This window comes from Octopus bimaculoides, chromosome 3, assembly GCF_046866305.1.
Source record: "Octopus bimaculoides isolate indiv1 chromosome 3, ASM4686630v1, whole genome shotgun sequence".
Lineage (NCBI taxonomy): Eukaryota > Metazoa > Mollusca > Cephalopoda > Octopoda > Octopodidae > Octopus > Octopus bimaculoides.
In genome coordinates this window covers 81,329,168-81,335,167 of record NC_142930.1, presented here as the reverse complement: position 1 = coordinate 81,335,167, position 6,000 = coordinate 81,329,168, and the positions used below count along the sequence as shown (strand labels likewise).

Below are 6,000 nucleotides of genomic sequence, written 5' to 3'. Positions count from 1 at the left end.
TATCTACCTACCTACCTACCTACCTACCTACCTACCTACATACATACATACATACATACATACATACATAGACATCATGAACAAACTGTTACTTTCTCAGATGCAGCACGAAATTTTGTCAGTGAACAGATTGCAGTTTCAAAGCGACGAAAATATTTTGACACAAATGAAATTTTAATGCTGAAGTGATTTTAACGGGTTTTGTGTGTTTTTGAATGGCTTACAAACATCTTCCACGCTGCAATTGTATATATATATATATATATATATATATATATATATATAAAGATTGAAAGATAGATAGATGAATATGTATATATGCTTACGTGTGTGTGTGTATGTATGTATTTATGTATGTATGTATGTATGTATGTATGTATCTATGTATGTATGTTTGTATGTATGAATATAAGTATGTGCTTCTTTGTCTCTTTTCAATCTTAGAATAAATTTTGACCAGCCACCTATTTGGTAACAAGGTTGTGAAGGGAAGTATCTTGATTTATCAATCGTCCTTTAAATCTTTAGGTCTTGCAGATTTTCATAGTCCCAGATAATGTGACCATTTGTCGCGTATGAATTAAGAATCTGCATTCTCTCCCCAAGAATGCAAGTTTAGCCATACTTTACTCCAGACCAGTTTATATGTATCTCAAACAATTAGCCGCACCTACACTCCAGAAATAGCACTGAAACTTTTTTTACTCCACATCTCTGTATATTAGATGGATAAAGAAATAGAGTTTACAGTCGTATTCATTATTCATCTCAAGTTTGGACAACTTTGAAAAGACCCTCTCAAAATTTTTTTACTAAACATGTCCGTTTGTACGCCCACTTTCAGTCCTCGTAATCTCTCCACAAACATGAGAAGCCCTATTAAGGAACTTTCGTCTATTCACCTATATGCAATTGTCATATCACTTATAATGTAGAATCGTTTTCTCTAATTCGGTCTTTGACAACCTCTCCATTTGGGACTGCACACACATACACACGTGCTTGCGCTCATGCACACAGACACACGGACATACACACACACATATGTATGTATATATATATCTATCTATATATATATATGTATGTGTGTGTGTGTGTGTGTGAGTGTGTGTGTGTGTGTATACTCTTTTACTTCTTTCAGTCATTTTGATTGTGGCCATGCTGGAGCACCGCCTTTAGTCGAGCAAATCGACCCAGGACTTATTCTTTGTAAGCCTAGTACTTATTCTATCGGTCTCTGTTGCCGAACCGCTAAGTTACGGGGACGTAAACACACCAGCATCGGTTGTCAAGCGATGTTGGGGGGACAAATATAGACACACAAGCATATACACACACCTACATATATATATATATATATACATATATACGACAGGCTTCTTTCAGTTTCCGTCTACCAGATCCACTCACAAGGCTTTGGTCGGCCCGAGGCTATTGTATAAGACACTTGCCCAAGGTACCACGCAGTGGGACTGAACCCGGAACCATGTGGTTGGTAAGCAAGCTACTTACCACACAGCCACTTCTGCGCATACACACACACACACACACACACACACACACACACACACACACACACACACACACACACACACACACATACATACACATACACATGTATATACCATTTAATATTTCGCTTCGATGTCGCGAGACTAATAACCTGATGTGTTTCAGAGCAAATTGTTAGACTAGTATTGAGCGGTAACAAAAAAAAGAAAATGCGATGACAAAGTAATAAACGATTATCCATCTCATTTTTCTTATATTGTTTAATATTTATATTTGCATACATCTATATGTATATATGTAGATGTATATGTGCATATGTTTACTTACTCGCAACTTAGTGGTTTGGAAGAAGACATCGATAGAATAAGTAACATATTTAAAAAATGTCCTGGGGCCGAACATTCGAGTAAAAATTTCTTAAGATAGTTCCCCAGCATGGTCGCAGTCTAACAATTGAAATAAGCAAAAGATAAAAGATATATATATATATATATATATATATATATATACACATACATACATATATATATATATATATATATATATATATATATATATATATATATATATATATATATATATATATATATATATATAAGATATGTGTGTGTATATGTATATACAAAACTAACACTAAAACCACTTTAATGATTTTATCATGTGGCCAGCGTATGGTTTTATATATATGTGATTTGTAAAAACATATGACATATTAATAAGTATTTGTATATGTATAACCATCCAGATCTCTGAATACCTTATTTTTTCTAATATATAATATCTGTACATCACCTCCAAACTTTCTAATATATATATATATATATATATATATATATATATATATATATATATATATGTGTGTGTGTGTGTGTGTGTGTGTGTGTGTGTGTGTGTGTGTGTATGCACACATGGGTACAGGACATCACCAACTGTAAACAACAGGGAGTAAGAAAACAAGCGAGAATGGCGTAAGTGGAGCAAGAACTCACACGGAAATAGATATATTCGCACATATTTACATACAGCGTGTGTTGAAAAGTTAAGGCTCATGATTATGACGTGCATGGAACTGTCTGTTACATTGTTATACAACCAATCAGTCAAACAATCACTGACTCACTCCCCCAATCGATTATCGAAGTCCATTTATTTTCACTGTGTCTCTCTCCATGCACACGCACTCATACGGAGAGACACAAACTTACACACACATATACATCATACACGTACACGTACTCATGCATACTCACATATGCATATATGTTTATATGTGTATAGATGTGTTTGCGTATGTATGTGTGTATACATACATATATATATATATATATATATATATATATATATATATATATATATATATATATATATATATATATATATATATATACACACATACATATATATACATATATACATATATATATATATATATATATATATATATATATATATATATATATATATATATATATATATATATATGTAACCTCGTGGGCATCGGTGCCGATTTTTTCTTCCTCCTTTTTTCCATTCTTTGAACTTTCCTTGTTTCCGACGAAGGGCTCCGCCCGAAACGTCATACTTTCTCTCTCTTTCCTTTCCCGAGCGTCTAATAACACTATCCGTATCACGTCCTCACGTTGTTGTTTTTTGTTTTTGAATCTTGTCTTTTTTTTAACTATATATATATATATATATATATATATATACTACTAGCGTTCTACCTCAGATTTGCGTTTGGCCGTACGGCTTTTGAATGTTGTTTTCACTGTCCATTTTTTCCTGTCTTGGTTTGTGTTTGCCACCTTGGAATCCTCTGTGTAGTTGGTTGATCCACTACTCAGGAAGAGACTATTCTAGAGTACGTCCTGTCTGGTCTTCGAAACGTCTAGATAGAATAGAGACAGCTGATGAAGGGATATTCCAAGGGGCTTTCCGTTTTCCTATGTGTTCGTTCCGTTGTCTGTAGTTTATTGTTCTAACGTCCTGTACCCTGATATGCGTGTATATACACATGTAGATGTAAGTATGTACATATATGTGTGTATACATGTATATATATTCTTTGTATTATTATATATATATATATATATATAAAGAGAGAGAGAGAGAGAGAGAGAGAGAGAGAAAGAGAGAGAGAGAGATGTGCTTATATGTGAGTGTATAAACACACTCACCGATCACGCACCAAAACATTTCACATTTTATTATATTACGTTATTATTATTATTATTATTATTATTATTATTATTATTATTATTATTATTATTATTATCGTTATTATTATTACTAAGGCAGCAAGCTGGCAGAATCATTAGCGCGCCGCACGAAATGCTTAGCGGTATTTCGCCTGTCGCTAAGTTCAAATTCCATCGAGGTCGACTTTGTCTTTCATCCTTTCGGAATCGATAAATTGAAGTACAATTGAAACACTGGGTCAATGTAATCGACTTACCCCTCCCAAAACTTTCAGGCCTTGTGCCTTTAGTAGAAAAATTAAATCATGTCTTTGACAATTCCATATTGAACTTATTTGTTTTGAGTCAAATAGACTAAAGCAATGTGAAACTATGACCATCCAGGAATTGAACACACAACATAATAACAGAGAGCCGAATTCACTAATCACTAGATCACGTGCCTTTTCTTTACGCGCATGCGTGTGTGTGCGCTTGTGTGTGTATGTAAATAGAAATATGTGCAGCGTGTGTATGTACGCGCACAGCAAACATATACACACATGTCCATGTATATATTGTAATAATTTGTCATTGATATCTAGTCACGCTTAAGTAACATGGCATATGTTTCTGATATATGTCGTGGTATAATCCAGCATGTCATATCATGAGAATCTAATAGCATTTTTAGTTACACAATTTGTCATGCTATGTCTCGTTATATTACGTATCATATTAAATTCTTTATACTCTACAGTTTTGCAATTCTGTGCAATACACTCCACAATTAGCATATATTTAAAAAGACTGTACATAGTCGCTTGATATGCTAGAAGTAGCTATTACTTCTTTAAATCACTTTTCACACACACACACACACACACACACACACACACACACACACATACACAGAGAGATAGCTAGCTAGCTAGCTAGCTAGATAGATAGATAGATAGATAGATATATGCATATACATATATACCAGTGTGTGTGAATTTATATATGAATGTATGTATGTATGTATGTATGTATTATGTATATATGTATGAATGTATGAATATATGTATGTGCTTCTCTTTCCCTTTTCAATTTTAGAGTAAATTTTGAGCGGCCGCCTACTTGGTAGCATGGTTGTGAAGGAAAGGCCTTGCAAAATTTATTTAGTCTCAAATATCGTGATCTTTTGTTGCATATGAATTAAGTATTTGTTTTATTTCTCCAACATCCCAAGTTCAGCCATACTTTGCTCATGTATGTATGCATGTATGTATGTATGTATGTATGTATGTACGTATGTATATATGTATGTATGTATGTATGTATGTATGTATGTATGTTTGTTTGTTTGCTTAACTGCGGCCATGCTGAAGCGCCGCCTTGAGAGTTTTTAGTCAAGCAAATTGACATACTTTGCTTCATTGTAGGTATGAAGCTGAAAGTGCATCTTGGGGATTGGAGTTGCAAACTTCTTATCAATGGTCCATAGATGTCCTCTTTCTCTCTTCTTTTTTACTAACCATATTCGTCTTCAGAGGAAACTGATTTATGTATGTATGTATGTATGTATGGATGGATGGATTGATGGATGGATGGACGGATGGTTGGTTGGTCAGTTGGTTGGACGGATGGATGGATGCCTGCATGGATAGAGTATCTGTAGTGGTATACAGATTTTATATATTAATAAAAGAAAAAGTCGTCAGGTGGTTATTGTGCACATTCATATGATACAAGCCCTTCGTCGGAAGTATTCGTTTATTTTATGCGTGTCTCGGCGAGTGATTGTACCAAACAGGCAAATTAAAAGTAAATAATAATAATAATAATAATAATAATAATAATAATAATAATAATAATTTCTATGTCAATACTTCATTGTTACTTATTTAAGTTGACAGAAATACATATGTGGGGCTGACTGGGGCAAGTGTATTCGATTACATCGATCTGCCTACTTGACTGGTATTTACTTTATTGACCTTTTAAATATTGAACGTCAAGTTGGAATCAGTGAGGTTTGAACTTAGGGAGTAAATGGCCGTAACTAAACACTGCACAATATGTCTTCCAACACGCCAACGATTCAGCCATCTACCAAACCACCGATTCACTGTTATTAGGATCATAAACACTTGATTCATGTATTATTGATAAAAGTGACTCTACAAAATACAATAGAAAAATAATTTTTTTATAAAATGGTTGAAATTCCGAAGCTCTGTTGTTATTTTATCTTCTGCAGCTTCCGGACTTCTGTGCTACAGAGCACATTCTTGAAAGGGGTTTTGGTTTATCAAATCGACTGCAA

General features: G+C 33.8%; 1 protein-coding gene across 1 annotated transcript in view; it reads left to right on the top strand.

The window, feature by feature from the left end:
• The window catches only part of LOC106881895 (uncharacterized), a 113,924-nt gene that overhangs the window by 33,683 nt on the left and 74,241 nt on the right, over nt 1-6,000 (top strand). The gene's annotated exons all lie outside the window — the stretch shown is intronic.